The 16647-nt window shown below is 39.1% G+C and overlaps 1 long non-coding RNA gene across 1 annotated transcript in view; it reads left to right on the top strand.

Annotated features, from left to right (window-relative positions):
* LOC122807247 overlaps positions 1-16647 on the top strand; it is a 304108-nt gene that overhangs the window by 111469 nt on the left and 175992 nt on the right. The gene's annotated exons all lie outside the window — the stretch shown is intronic.

Here is a 16647-nt window from a genome sequence, read left to right as displayed (position 1 = left end):
ATTATTAGAGGTATTGGTTTTGGATTTGCAATCCTTTCTGTAAGCAAGCTATATACATGTTATTAGAGGCATTAATCTAGATGGTTAGAAACATATTATAGCTTGATAAAGCCCCAATGTTTCTAACATGCTCAGAAAAAATTGTACTCTTTAGAGTACAACATGTGTGCCTGGCTACACTCTTGCACAGTATGTGAAGGGCAGCAGACTAATGCAGCCAAAGGCAAAAACTCACCAGTGAACATGACTGTCATTTACTGGCAGTTAACATTGCTGGTCACTGCTTGGTATCACATCAAATACTGATGGAAAAAGTGATGAGACAAAATGGGGGATGGGAAAGTGAAAGAGAAAGAGATGGACACTGGGAGAGTGAGATACAAATATTTTTGTTAATGGGCCACTTCTGGCTATCTTTGTAGTGTGTCAATCTGAGATATGTCATCATAATAATTTGGTCATATTATGTACAATAAAGTGCTTAGAAACAATGACCAAGCAGAGCTAGGATGGTGGAACAAAGATGAAGACAGTTACACACATAATATTAATGTGAAAAATATAATAAATAATGTTTCACATAGTTGTGGATTCGAACCCCTGACATTATGCCAAAAACAGTCTATAGTCCTGAACATTATCTGAGTGTAGCATACAGGAAAACATAATTCATATAGTAAAAATCACACATTTGAAGGACCAGTGACATAAGACTGAAGCAAGGGAATGTGTAGGCATCAGGCTTTGTTACAGTAATTAGAACTGTAGCATTCCATAAGGCATGCATTACACCCTACAGCCTAGTAAACATATAACAGTAACTGTCTCCTAGTAGTATTAACAGCCTGTATTTCTATAGCACAGTGAAGCTAATCACATTTGGGAGAAAATAACCGTACCAGTGTGGTCAAAGGCAAAATCTTTAGTTTTTGCCATAGGATGCGGAATGCCATTTAATGTCACTCAGCACTAATGAGCAATGTCAAGCTTCATGCTATTTTTATGGGTCATCTCTTGTGTGCGATTCTATTTTTTGACAAGATTACATGTGTGAAAGGGGATTGATAGGATAGTGATAAAATGGTGGGGCAAACAGAGGGTAGGACACAGGAGGGAAGAATGGAGGAAAATGACGGTGATGGTGGGAGAGCATCATAGGTATTCACTTATTCACAAAATATCTGTGTACCTGTATGAAGAATTTGAATAGTCACCATATCAAATGTGGGTGATAACTTAATAATGTTGTGTGGCCAACTGGATAAAATCAAGTGTGTCAAGCAAACACATAGGCTAAGTGGAGAGTAAAATATGGGGCATTTTTTTTTTGTGGGACAGGTGACCATTTTTTATTTATTTATTTTTGTGTAGAGAGATGAGCATTGGAAAAGATGGTTAGGAATAAGAGGGTTAGATAGTTAAGGTAGGTTAGGTAGCAAGCACAGACATACAGGACAGTCAAAACAGACAGGGATGGTGAGGGACATGAAAGGTTGGGGGACACTATGACTGTGGATAGATGGGGGACATCAGAGGCACATCTGTGCTCAACATGAGTACAGTGTGAATTTAGTCCTTACCCTCAGAACTGTCATCACTGTCTTGTGTCACAGATACCTGGGTCAGTATTGACCTGGAAGTAGATTGGGCATCAACTTGGCTAATTTTCTCAATTTTGCTGATTCAGGCACCAAGGTTCCTCTTCATAATGTCCAATACCACCCCTGTCAGCTTCTGTAAAAAAGATCACCTTCTCCACTAGTATTACTCCCAAAGGGTACCACTGTACCAGTCCATGAGGCATAGCTACCTGACAGTGTTGGAGCAGGTAGTGCTGGAGTTGCAGAGGCAATGCTGACAGGTTGTGACCCAGATGTACTGGTGGTCTGTGCTGCCTGTTGTGGTGCTGCCACAGCCAAATGTAGAGGTATGGTGGTCCAGTTCCCAGTGGTCAGTCTAGCTCCCTGGCTTGATGGTCATTTGTATTGCAGCAGGAATGTTCCCCCCAAAATAATAATAATAAATAATAATAAAGATATATAGGGTGGTGAGAGGGAAAACAAAATACCATCAATTGCATGTCATTGGAATATTTCAAAATATATCCAGATTTATATATAAATATTGTAAACTTTGGCATTTACATATATGAATGTGAGGTTATTAATATGTCATAAAACAATCTCACTGTTATATAGATGGTAGGCAAGCAGGTGACTATGGCATATGCATTGTAAGTAAAGACATCCATTTAGAAAAGATAGAAAGTTTCATGTTATTGAATATTTCATAAAATACATTTTATATACTATTTTGTACTAAAAAGCTATTTACTGCTGCTTGAAATTGAACGCCCACTCATAGCTAAGTTGACTAATGCAATGATCAAGAGCTAATGGAGTAGGTTTGTATGATTCTTATATAGGTGAAGTATGGCTACTCATTGGGGTGTCTCAAGCCCTGACATTTGCTAAAATTAATGATATTTTTGATGTATTATGATTTTGCTTGCATTCATACCTGAGACATGCCTACCCCATCCCTTTCTGAGGTGTGCAGATCATTCCAGATGCACCTTCATATTTTGAGATATCTTTTCAGCAGTTGTATGGTATACAAATCAGAAAAAAAAGCATAATAAAAATGTATGCCTTCAAATTCATGGTATTGTACTGGTTGGTGATGCATCACTATACTTACACAATTCAGGGGTGTTCACAGTTGTAAAGTCTGCCTCCCATCAGCTCAGGAAGTCCTGCTTGTGCCTCTTCATGTCATTATAATGGAGATGATATTGTTCATCAATGTGTGGTATGCCAGTTGCACTAGTGATAGCCTTAGCCAATCTTTTCCAAGCCTCAGCCTTGTACTGAGATCTGGTGTAGTCCTCGTGCAGAAGCCTATAGTTGAAATGCTTTAATAGGAGTTCCACAAAGATTATGGATTACTCTTGATACCCCCTTTGAGCTGTAAATGGAGCACTACCCTTACAATTGCCTCCCATGTCCACTGAAGGATATCTGGAAATATGGCTGGGAATTGGTGACTTATTTAGATCTCATGTGTACCAGGCTGCACACAATGATGGACAACATTTCCGATTGTATTTGTGTGATAGAAAACATACAATAGGCCTGTCAGGGAAACTGAATATGATTGCTTCAAATTGTATTTCAGATGTGAAACATAGCAGTAAGAGTTCTTATGTGATGGTTAGTGTATTTATACATGTCCCACTGTGCAAAAATCAAATGTTTTTTGCTGATGACATTTGAATTACATTTTAAAGGATATATTACCTCCCCTGGCTATGATCTCTGCTATGGTGGATGGTAATCACAGATATTCTGTTTTTACATACTAGTATGACATGACATTTTGAAGATGTGGGTAATAATCAGAGTTGGTAATGGATACATTTATATAAACTGGGAAATATTGGTTTGGCGGAGCATACATTTAATAAAGTGTGACTGATAGTACATGGGGATTGAATCCATGATTAAAAGGAAGGCTAAACAACTAATGTCTGTTAATTAACTGTTAATGCCACAGGAGAAAATATTTTTAGCTTGCAATTCAAGGTGTTAAAATTTCAACATGAGTGGAGATCTAATTATGACAAGCTGTATGCATTTTCTTTGATACGTTATGTTACTGAACTAATGTTTAGACAACATTATTTATTACTGAAAAAATAATTTCCTTTGTATTGATTTGAATGAACTCAGTAAAACATGTTGAGCAAGGAGCCATATATACTTTACATGACATACTGTACTACACACCTAATAAAGATACCTGTGTTGAGTCATACTTTGTTCCAAATATTGGTAAAATTTACATATGCAAGTGTACTTTACATTAACTATGCTAATTGTTATATTTAACCCACTTTACATAGTGTATCGTGAACATATTTAACATTTATTATGTAGAGCTGTGTTGCAACTTGACAGTTGTACTTCATGTTCATTTATTAATAAATTTGTGGCAATAGTTATTCTAACCATCCCAGTAAAAATATATTCAATCTGGATTTAAACCCTGAATTACCTCTGATATTACTCACAACTTATTGCAGTAACACATTGAGTTACAGAGAAAGTTACATAACAGATTTATTTTCTTCATTCAGTACTCTCTAGAGTGCTGACTGAAGTATACCAACACCAGTCTCATTTGGACTATTGATAGCTTTCTAAATTTAACTTTTCAGTTTTTGCCTTCAGACATTAATTGTTGTTTACTGCTAGTGACCACTGAAAGTCAGCAGTCCACATTGAAGACATTTGCAAAACTGTCTCTGTGTGATGTCTCAACTCTGTGGTGCTACATCATTAAAAATGTGTGCATTAAGGATGCCTACTTTCTCAAAGGCATCACCTTCTCTAGATTTGAACCAGAAAACCAAACCATTAGCATGAAACATTGACAAGATAACAGTGCTTGCCACATCAACATAGAAATTATGAAGCAGAGAAATTAGGGCACATATACTCAGCTTTCTAATTCTAATACATTACATTAATGGTGCAAAATACTCATGTTCTTACACTTGTCCTTCCACAGTAGAAGTTTGTCTGCATGGGATATTTGCACAAGTTATGCCACCACACAATCCAACATTCTGGTCATTATAGACTCCATCATGAGACACACTGATGCACTATCACCAGGATGAGTAAGAAGAAAGTCATGGTCAGTTGCTTATCAGGGCTTAGGATCCACCACATTATGCATGTTCTCAGGTCATTGATCACAAATACCAGTATAACTCAGTCATAATCCACATGGGTGTAAATGACCTGAGATGTACCTCACTAGATTATACAAAGAGAGACTTCATGAAGCTCTTAAAATATGTGTCTCAGGCTGGTATTAGTCTAGCATTGAGCAACATTTTACATTCTCCAAGGATAATGCCACAATATGAACAAAAGATGATTGACTTTAATAATTAGCATAGTTTCTGGTGTCATTCTAATGGGGAACAATATTTGTCAACATGGAAGAAGATGACCAAAATACCATGCTGCTTTGCCAGGGATGGTCTGCACCTCTCCCCTGTAGTATTACTGTCTTCACTTATAGAGTCTTTTTAGGCAATGCCAAACTGAAAGTACTTCTGACATAACAAATCAAAACCAAGAAAATCTAAAGGTATTACTGCTCAGTGTTAGGAGTCTAAACAAAAAACTCCATTCCCTAGAAGCTCTCTTCACCCTAGAGAATGCTGATGTCTATGCGGTCACTGAGACATGATTTAAAGCTGCAGAGAGCACACTGACAGTGCAATGTTACAATAAACTCTCATTTAACAAGAACTCAAGTAACCAGAACTCTCATGCAACCAGAAAAAAAATCGAAAAAATACAGTAAAATTTTAATGTGTTGCACTTTGCCCCCCCCCCCCCCACAGAAACATACATAATGTTTTTAGAGTTTTAGAGTTTTAAAAATGAAGATATGAATAAATTCCCTGTCTCCACAACCTAAGAATAAGTCAAACCAAACAAATAGTATAGGGTACAGTATTAGTCAGGCCTATTTTTAATAGTAACTCTCAAGCAACCAGAAACTACAGTTATCCAGCCTCTACCAATCCCCATGGGTGCCAGTTAACTGAGAGTTTACTGTAAAATGTTTTTCACTCATTTAGACCAGCTACTACACAGGCAGGAACTAAAGGTGGAGATGTCTCAATTTAAATAAAAAATAAATATGCCTCAAGGCTGTTTAAACAGGACAATGCACTTTAAATCACCATAGGCTAAATCCAGTACTACTACTTCCTTGCAGGATATAGGTCCCCCTGTATTACCCATGAAACCCATACTATGTATTTAAACTTATTGGAAACACTCACCATTGATCCCAGTACCATATTGTGAGTGACTTTAAATATCCCACTAATAACTGGCAATCCTCTACAACACCATTAATAACTAATGTTTTGGTCTAATAAATGTTTAGTAGTACTCTAGCCTGCCCGGATAGCCAGCAGCCTTAGCTCTCCCCCCCCCCCGATCCACACTAGCTGCACTCTTTTTCCAAGTATTGCCCCTAGGATATTCTAAGTGGCACAAGACCTCAGACTCCTCTGCAGATTTCTATGTTTCTGTCTTAACTCTAACCTCTCCCCTCTTACTGTATCTCCTAACTCTTCTAGCCCACTCTAGCTGTAACACATCTCCTTTCTAATCTCTCCCTCTAGCTTCTCATACTTCACTCCTGCCCAACACCTTAGGTCCTTCTTCCTTCCTACTTGCCCCACTGTGAACCTTCTTTCACTGATTGACTCTGGAACCCTTGGGACCTCTTGGTTCTTCCCGCTCTGTTCGCCCTGCGGAATCACTCTGCTCCCCTACCCTACCCCCAAAATCCCACCCACCCCCAGTGCATCTAGATTTATCTTCCCCCATAGCCACGCCCTCTGAAACTCTTATTCAATTAAACACTTATTACCACCAACTACCCCTCCCAATCCCCACCCACTTTAACCTCTAGTTATCTTCCTCAGCTATATCACTTAAGCATTGCATTCCTTCTCACCTACTCCAATCCCAACTCTTCTTTCCACCACCAACCTTATACATTTATACTTAACTACTCCTATGTGAACTTATCTCTTTGGCTCGAACATATATCCTATCTATCACATAACAGTTCTACATTACAATCGAACACACTACTACTAACCAGATATATCCAGTTGCTATTCATATAGTATCTGCTGTATTGCACACTCCTCTATCCCAATACCACTATTCTATTAACTCCTCTCCATTATGCCCTCTAAACACCCCTTCACCTTCCTTTCACTATTACTACTATTCTCCTTATCCTCTTTCTACCATCTCTCCCAACCCACAATTTCCACTCACTCCCAACCCTTTCATATAACTAACCCTCACAACACATCCTTCTCATCCTCATACTCTCTTATTTCCCCCCACCTATATTCCTCTGAAAACATCCTTCTCTTTTGACATAAACTTATCTCCTCTTATGCTAACTTTTCAGCCATAACTGTTAACAAACCCCTCCAATTCACAAAACAACTCAATCTCATCTCCCTGCTAACTACTCACATAGACTATTATATACTACACCTGATAACCGCTCTCATATCTGGAGACATCCATCCTAACCCAGGCCCCACCACTACTACTGCTATAAATAAATCTCTATTATTCACTTCCTTAAATTCTCAAAGTGTAGTAAACAAAGTCCCAAACCTACATGCTTGGCTCATACATAATAAACCTGACATCCTCACTATTTCAGAAACCTGGCTAAAACCACACATTAAAGACTCTGAAATAGTTCCTCCTAACTACTCCATCATAAGAAAAGACAGACCTCACAAAAAAGGCGGAGGAGTAGCCCTTCTATACACTTCCTCCCTTGTAGTTACTCCATATAACAAACCTACTCCACACTTTAACAATGCCGAACTTCTCCTTACAATGCTGCAAATCAACAATCACAAACATATATGTATAGCTTCCCTTTACATCTCACCAGGGGACAATATTTCCACACTTGAACTCATCCTCTCCTGGCTATCTAGTAACATTAAAAATGAAACCATAATCCTAGGAGATGTTAATATTAACTGGGCCCTTATACAGTCTCCTACAAACCCCACTAACATCAACCTCTACAATTTCTCACAACTGATCACTCTGGTAACCCACCCTGCTAAAAACCCCTCCAATGGGAGTATATTGGATTGGATTCTAGTCTCCCACCCTCACTACTTCACCAACACTGGCACTCTTCCCGACCCACTTGGTGACCACTTACCCACCTTTACCCACCGGCTTCCCACTATCCTTCAGCATACTCACAACCACATTACAATCCTTGACCACAAAAACTTCGACCCAGTAATCTTTTCAAGCTCACTGCAAGCAATTAATTGGAACTGTCTAAAAACACTATCCCTTGACGATGCAGTCTCATACTTTAACTCAACTTACTTAAAAGTACTCGACTCCCAAGCTCCTTTACGGACTAAAAGAATAAAAACTAAACCAGCCCCATGGCTCTCCAAAACTACTCTTGCTATCATGAGACATAGAGACAAAGTCTGGGGACGCTACCAAAAACACAAGACAGCACCACTCCTTAACGAATATAAAATGCTCCAAAACAAAGTAAAGAAACTCATTACTTCTGATCGTCAAAACTACTTCTCTACACTCCAAAACCAAAATAAAAACAACCCACAGAAATTCTGGAAAGGGATCTCTACTCTCCTCCACCCCAGCAAACCGGATACTCCCACCCCAGACCCAAATGCTCCAGATCATGACTTAGCCACCCAATTCAATTCCTTCTTTATTGATTCAATTTCTAAATTAACCTCCTCATTCTCTAACACCTCTTTACTATCTAATACCCCCTTACCCACCCCCACTATTTCTATTTCTATACCCTACTCCTCACCCACTAACTCCTCTACCCCCTCTTCTACACCTACTCTATCCCCATCTCCACCTCCCCAAAACTCCCCCCCTCCTGACTGCCCCCTCTTCTCATTAAATCCAATACCAACATCTACTATTAAGAAACTTCTTCAGAAATTGAAACCATGTACCAATGCTCCTGATAATATCCCTTCTTACTTTCTCAGTATAGCCGCTGAAACCCTTGCCTACCCCATTAGCATTTTAATTAACCGCTCTCTACAAGAATACACAGTTCCCCAAATCTGGAAACAAGCCTTTATTATACCTCTACATAAAGGTGGTAACAATAATAACATTACTAATTTCCGTCCCATAGCCATCCTGTCCCCCATTTCTAAACTCTTAGAAAAATGTGTCCAACTTCAGCTCCTTCCTCACCTCCTATACAACCATCTTATAACTCCCACACAGCACGGTTTCAGACCTAATCATAGCACCATGACAGCCCTCCTCTCCTTCCTTGAGGTTGTAAATAAAGACCGTGACTCTGGAAACATTGTTTCCACCTTACTTCTTGACCTCTCCAAAGCCTTCGATACTATCTCACATAGCCTGCTCTTAAACAAACTCTCCAAACTTCACCTATCTTCCTCCTCTTTGAACTGGTTCTCTAGCTACCTATCTAACAGAAGCCAAGCTGTAAAATGGAAAAAAGCTACCTCCTCTTTCCTTGGTACCCCTACAGGAGTTCCCCAAGGCTCCATACTGGGTCCTCTTCTCTTCAACATCTTTATAAATGACTTCCACAGATCTATCCCTTTCTCTAGCATCATCCAATATGCAGATGACTCAACTATCATCTGTTCTGCCTCTTCTATTACTACCCTACAAAAACGTACTCAAGATGCCTTCTCTTCCACAGAACAATGGATGCTATGTAATCATCTAGCTCTCAATGCTTCCAAAACCAAACTAATGTTATTTACTCCTTCTAAAGTCATCCCTCCCAACATGGGTACCTTCTCAATTACTACTCTACACAACTCACCTCTTGAAATAGTGTCAGAAACCAAGCTTCTTGGGGTACAAATTGATAACCAACTGAAATTTAACTCCCACCTGCAAATTAACATAAAAAAAACACACCAGAAACTTGGCATGCTTTATAGACAGAACACCTACCTCACATCTGCCACTAAAATCACTCTTTCCACCTCCTTCCTAATACCATCCCTTCTATATGGTGCCCCACTACTAACTAATCTTCAGTCCTGTTTAAAAAAACAACTTACCTCCTGTTACAACAAAATTGCTAAATTCGCCATCAGCCGAAAGTCCTCCACCCACCACTGCATCCCCCTCCATAAGCTAAAATGGCTAGAACTTCCCAATCAACTAACTTATACTCAACTAACTCTAGCCCATAAGCTTATTCTCAACCCTTCCCTCTGTCCCTCTCTTTCTTCTGCCTTTAAAATGCACCTACCTAACAGAGTTCTAAGGTCAAATAATCATAATCTACTGGAAGTACATAAACCGACTCATCCCCCAGGCAAAAACCTTCTTTCCTTCAGCCTCGCTCACCTCTGGAACTCCCTACCTCCACTCATCCGCACCACCTCTAACCACTCTGCCTTCAAAAAGTCTCTTCACCTTCATCTAGCTTCTCAGTGGGAATGCTCTTGTTCCCACCCCACATAACTAACTCTACTTAATTCACCCTCAATACCATATTCTACTTCTATAGCTATGATATTTATTCTCTAATCAGTATTATGTTACATTTATTTAATTACTAGTACATTTCTTCCTATTGTTTTAACTGTTATGACTACTATTCTAAATTGATGAGTTCTACATTTGTTTGTTTACACAATGTTAATAACTCTCTGTACTAATATTGTTACTGTTAAATGTTGAAAATACCTTCTGTTATGGAGCTTTTCTCCCCAGGACTCCATTGAAAATGGGTTCTTTATGGCCCAATGGACTATCCTGGTAAATCAACGGCAATAAATAAATAAATAAATAAAACACCAAATGTACAGGCACAGAGATTCCTGGATTTTGTAAACACAAGCTTTCTGGACCATATTGTCAATACACCAAAAAGGGGTGCAACCATACTGGATCTGGTCCTCACTAATATGTGAGAGTGCTGCACACCCCTTAGTTTAATGTCTTCCTTGCTAAGGTCAGACCACCAAATGTCTCCTTTAAAGAAAAATAAAACCTGGACCCCCAGCTTACCCTGGAATATTCAATAACTACTCTAAGGCCAACTTTCTACTATTAAGTGATAACCTGGCAAAATGTCAAGCCCCATAAACCCTGAAAACACTGCTGCCTATGCTTAACTGTTCAAAGAAACCCTACACAAGCATGTTAATAGCTGCATAGAGGCAGCTGTACCCATCAGGAAGAAGTACAGAACTAACTAAAAATACAAGCCACCCTGGTGGAATCACAAAATCAATAGGTTGTATAACAGAGGGAAGAAGATCAGGCAAAAATTAGGAGGTGCTGTACCCAACAGCATAAATGCACTCATCAAACTAAACAAATCAGAAGACAAATAAAGTTGACCAAACCAAAATTATAGATAAATATGATCTCCTGGGCCAAGGACAAGTACAAGGTATTCTTTAGCTATGTCCACAACATCAAAGGCAATACATAAATATGTGCAGAGCTCATTGTAAATGGATATACCTATACTGAGACAGATGATACAGTAAACCTACTGGCAAATTGAGCTCCAAATTTACCCCTCTCTCCCCTCAAACATCCCTCAGGAAATACCATTAAATATAACTCTCTCTGCTGTCACAAGGGAATGCTCTCCCCAAGGCCAAGAACTGGGCCCATCTCAGGATACCTCATAGGTTCATAGGTTCATACATTAGTACCAGGCTAACTGCCCTTGTGGGCCATTTTCAGCCTAGCCAATTACCCCATGTGAGAATAAAACCCTGCACCTTATGTTTGTAAGGTAAACACTTTAACCATTATGCCAACCTCCCACTATATGTATATATATATATATATATATATATATATATATATATATATATATATATATATATATATATATACACATATATGCATATATAGATATATGTATATATAGCTATATATATATATATATATATATATATATATATATGCACATCCTCTGTATACAGATATGCCTATTTATGTGGGTATATATATAGATATCTATAACTATATGTGCATACATATCTAGTTTGATGTACCTATTACTGTCGATATATATGTTGATATCCATATGTATATGTGCATATGTATCTCTATCTGTATATGTGTAGACATATATTGCTCTGTATATGTATATAATCTGAGTGTTTATGTATATATATATATATATATATATATATATATATATATATATATGTGTGTGTGTGTGTGTGTGTGTGTGTGTGTGTGTACATATACAAATCCATCTATGTATGTCGATATGTATATGTGTATATATCTAAATAACTAGAAGCATGACATATCAAGCCCTCCAGAATTGCTATTTAACTGTAGCCTCCAAACAGGCTTCATGCCACATGAATGGAGAACAGAAACAGTCATCCTTCTGCACAATGGTGGGCCATCTACAGACCCTGGAAACTGCAGACCCATAAGTCTTAATAGTCTTATATGGAAAGCCATGGAAACAAATTATCATGGAAATGATCAGTAATCATATAGTAAACTTCCAAACACTGGACCCAACCCAGTTTGGTTTCATCAAGGGCAGGTCATGACTACTCTACCTGGTGTCTGAGAAGATCACAAAGCAATGTATGAGGGCAAAATTGTTCACACTGCCTACCTTGACCTGGCCAGGGTATTTGACACAATACCCCTCTTGAGCATTGATGACAAACTCAAGAGGTTATATACAAACCCACATGTCATCTGATGGCTAGCCAGCTGGCTCATAGACAGGACCCATGAAGTTAGAGTTGGGGAGTTTGCTTCTAATAAAAGGCCAAGTACAAGTGGAGTCCCTCAGGGATCAGTCCTTTGACCTCTCCTTGTTGGCATTTACCGCTCTGAAATCAAGGCCAATGTCAATGTTCTCTAGCAAACTAAATTTGCAGAGGATTGCAAATTAGGTGCTGTCATTGAATCCCACACTGACACAAATGTTTTCCAGGTAAGGCTGATGCAGACAAACAACTGGTCTCAGAGCCAAGCACTAAAATTAATGCCAGGAAATGCATAATAACATTTTTTGGGGAGTCACCCACCCACGGTAACTATCATATTGGCAACAATCCCCTTACAATTGATCCAGTAGACAGGGACGTAGGGACACACATAGACAGAAATCCAGCCTTTGACCATCATGTGTCTACAGCAGTGAGGAAATCATTCTGTGCTGCACAACTTATAAACAAAGATATGGCATCTAGGACCAAGGAAGTCATTGTTCCACTGTATGCAGCATTCATCAGACCTATCACTGAGTGCAATGCCCTCTTATGTGAGTAAACAGGCATGTTCAAAAAATGGAATGTCTACATAGTTTCCTCACTAAAAGAATGCAGGGTGTAAGTAAAATGTCTTATGCCTACTGCTTCAAGGCCCAATCCCTGTATTCTGTCTCCTATAGGCTCTTAATGGAAGATCTATGTCTGGCATACAGAACATTGTCAGACTCCACTCTGATGGACCTCCTGCACATCCACAAAACAAACAGTACCATAATTACCCATTCTGAAGACTTAAACCTTGCCTGTGATATAAATAGGACCTGCTTCAGAGACAGGTATGTATCCCAGAGACTATTCCATCTCTGGAACAGGCTCCCCATCCACATAAAGCAGAGTTCCTCCTTAACCCAATTCAAGTGTAACTTGGACAATTGGATGGGGAATAGGAAATTCATCCCTGGCTTGGCACCTCTGTCTCTAATGGACACAGACAACCTGTAAAGGGTTCATCTCCCAGGGCCTTGCTTGTAAATGCTTAATCTCCCAAGCCCCTGCTTACACTTATTAAGGATACTGGAACTTGTCAGAGATTTGGGATGCATGGCTAGGCGTAAAAATGCATTTGTGATCATTAGCCTAGTGTATATACCTATGGACCTATTACAATGTATGCAAAACAAGCCTCTCCACAGGCTATGTGCCCATAGAATGGCACACAGCAACAGTTATTCCTCTCCACAAACGAGGGGCCACAATTGACCCTGGTAACTATCGCCCCATAAGCCTGACTAGCCTGGTCTGCGAGGCTATGGAGCACATCATCATGGAACTCATTAACAAAGACATTGGGAACCTCCAAACACTTGACCCGACCCAGTTGGGCTTTGTTAAGGGCAGATCATGCCTACTAAACCTGGTTGACTTCTTCGAGATAGTCGCCAAGGCCATAGACGAGGGAAAGGTGGTTCACACAGCCTACCTTGACCTCACCAAGGCTTTTGACACCATTCTCCACTCGGGTATTACAGAAAAACTCACCAGCCTGAACATAAACCCCTACATCACAAGATGGGTTGCCAACTGGCTTACAGACAGAACTCACATGGTATGAATAGCAGGCTCCAGGTCGGACTCTAAACCAGTCACAAGTGGTGTCCTGCAAGGCTCGGTCCTGGGACCCCCACTGTTTGGCATATACTTCTCTGAAGTACAGGAAAACACAGGAGGACTATGGCTAACCAAGTTCACCGATGACTGCAAACTGGGAGCCATAATTTACTCTTTGGCTGACACAGACATCCTCCAAAAGGGCCTTACTGAGACTGACACCTGGTGTCAAAGTCATGGCCTCAAGCTAAATGCCAAAAAATGCATAGTCATCCCATTTGGGAAAAACAAAACACCCACAAATTACCACATAAGTGGCAGCTCCCTTAATACAGAAGAGGTAATAAGAGATCTGGGGACCCAGGTAGATATTAATCTCTCCTTTGACAATCATATTGCCAAAGTAGTTAGGAAATCCTTCTATGTGGCCCATCTAATTACTAAAGGGTTTGCATCTAGAAATAAAGAGGTTATAGTGCCCCTCTACTCATCACTCATTAGACCCATCATAGAGTACAATGCCCCATTTGGGATGTATCTCACAAGAAACTTCCAACAGCTGGAAAGACCAAAAAAGTACCTCACCAAGAGGATTACTGGCCTCAAACATATGTCCTATGCAGCTCGACTGAAAAAACTCCGGCTGTACTCAGTGGCATATCGCTTACTCAGAGGTGATCTCTGCCTGACTTACAAAGCCATGTCCAACTCAGAATTTATGGACATGCTCCACCTAAAGAAATCAAAGTCACTACGAGCCATACGCTCTAGTGAGCTAAGCCTCACCACAACAATAAATAGAACATGCTGGAGGGATAGATTCCTGTCACAGAGACTCCCCATGCTTTGGAACAAAATACCAAATTACATCAGGCAGAGCTCCTCACTAACACTCTTCAAGAGAAACCTTGATGAGTGGATGGGTAATACACCCCTGGGACCACTTCATTGGCTCTGCTTGACAGCGGATCAGTTAATTAATCAATGGGGCAGCAAAAGTCGACACACTCTGGCTAGGCTTATAAATGCCCTCGGGCAGATAGCCTAGAACCTACCTATGAACCTATGAACCTAAGAGTGTGCTCTTCCTTTTCATTTATGACCTTTAGCCACTTTTGATGCATTTGCTGCATGTTGCCTTACAATTTACATTTTTTTAAATTTTTCTGTTTGTATGTTTAAGTTTTATGTACTTGATATGACTTACAGATACTTTTTTATTCAGAGGCACAGTTACCTTTTAAGCATATTTTCATAAAGGTGGTATAAAGCCTATCTCTTAAGTCACTCTATGTAATCACAAACTTTGCTGTAAGACTATTTTATCGTATATACCGTCTTTAAATGTGCATCAAAATAGCAGGATTCTAAAACACTTAATTAGTCATGTGGTACTACTAATGAGTCACACTTGCAAGACATTAGCTAGCCACTAGTTAGTTCTGAATGCTTGCTCTTGGACTGCTATGGCATGTGGACAAAATCATGTAGGTCCTCATGCCATATTCACCTGTCTACCACTTTGAGAAGAGTGAGTGATTCAGGTATGATAAGGAGCTGACACCTGATTGACATATTCAGCTTGTCCATTGGGATTAATCTACAAAGTACATAAGCACACCCTGGGGACACACCTCTCAAATTTCTAGATTTTCACAGAAGGTCCAACTTCATGACTCATACTTTTGATCTGTTTCTTGTAAAATTTGTGGATTTCTGGCAAATCACTGAGACTTGAAATCATTAAATATTAATATCCATTTGAGTTTCAAACTTCATATCCTTCTGAAAATGAATTCTAACACAAATCCTGTTGTTCTAGCATCTTTTTAAGTTTATAAGAGTAATATTTAAAATCTGTCCCTGTTTTTGGGACTTTGCCCCCTTTATTTCAGGCTTTGTCCAGATTTCTTGCACTAAAAGGATGAGAGTTATGTCGGGGGATAAGGAACTTGTATCATACCAGGAATTCACCAATGATACTGCTGGCTGACTGAGTTAAATTGTAGCAGTTGCATTGTTTCTGGATAACTTTATTACAAATTCTGTCAATGCATGTTATGTTCTTTACAAGTAATACTTACAGTTAAGGTTTTATTACTGTTTTCCTAGAAATTTGAAAGTGATGTCTTCACTTTGTCCATTTGTGTTGGTATAAAAGGTATAACAGTTAATATTGCAATAATCATTATCTTATGTTACATTGGTTTGTGGAAACATTTCCCCTGAAGATGTGAACACATTTCAAACATAGTAGAAGTAGCAATATTAAATTGACATTTCAAAAATGTTCTGTGGTCAGGTTGTTGTATATGCCTGACATAAGCAACTGTTGTCCCACTAACACAGTGTGTGTTCTTAACAATTGTGGTTCCTTGGGTTGAGAGGTGGTTCATTTCTAGGGGGTCTTCGATAAGATTTAATAGCTGTTACTACAAAATTAACATTGACTTGTATTACATATAAAAGTTGTGTTCTACCCACATGTCCTTAGGATTGTTAACAGACATCTGAATACCGAAAGTTATTTTATTTTAAATGTTTAATTTCATACACTTATTATATTCCTAATGTTATATATTCCGAACATTATCACATTATTTTCACTTATTCTTTTCTGTTATTGGCTTTGGGGGGGGGGGATTTTGCAGTTATGTATTAGATGTATA

The sequence above is a fragment of the Protopterus annectens genome, chromosome 7.part0, assembly GCF_019279795.1.
Source record: "Protopterus annectens isolate FY-2018-M chromosome 7.part0, PAN1.0, whole genome shotgun sequence".
Lineage (NCBI taxonomy): Eukaryota > Metazoa > Chordata > Ceratodontiformes > Protopteridae > Protopterus > Protopterus annectens.
Note: the sequence above shows the minus strand (reverse complement) of the source record. Positions and strands in the feature narration are given on the sequence as shown.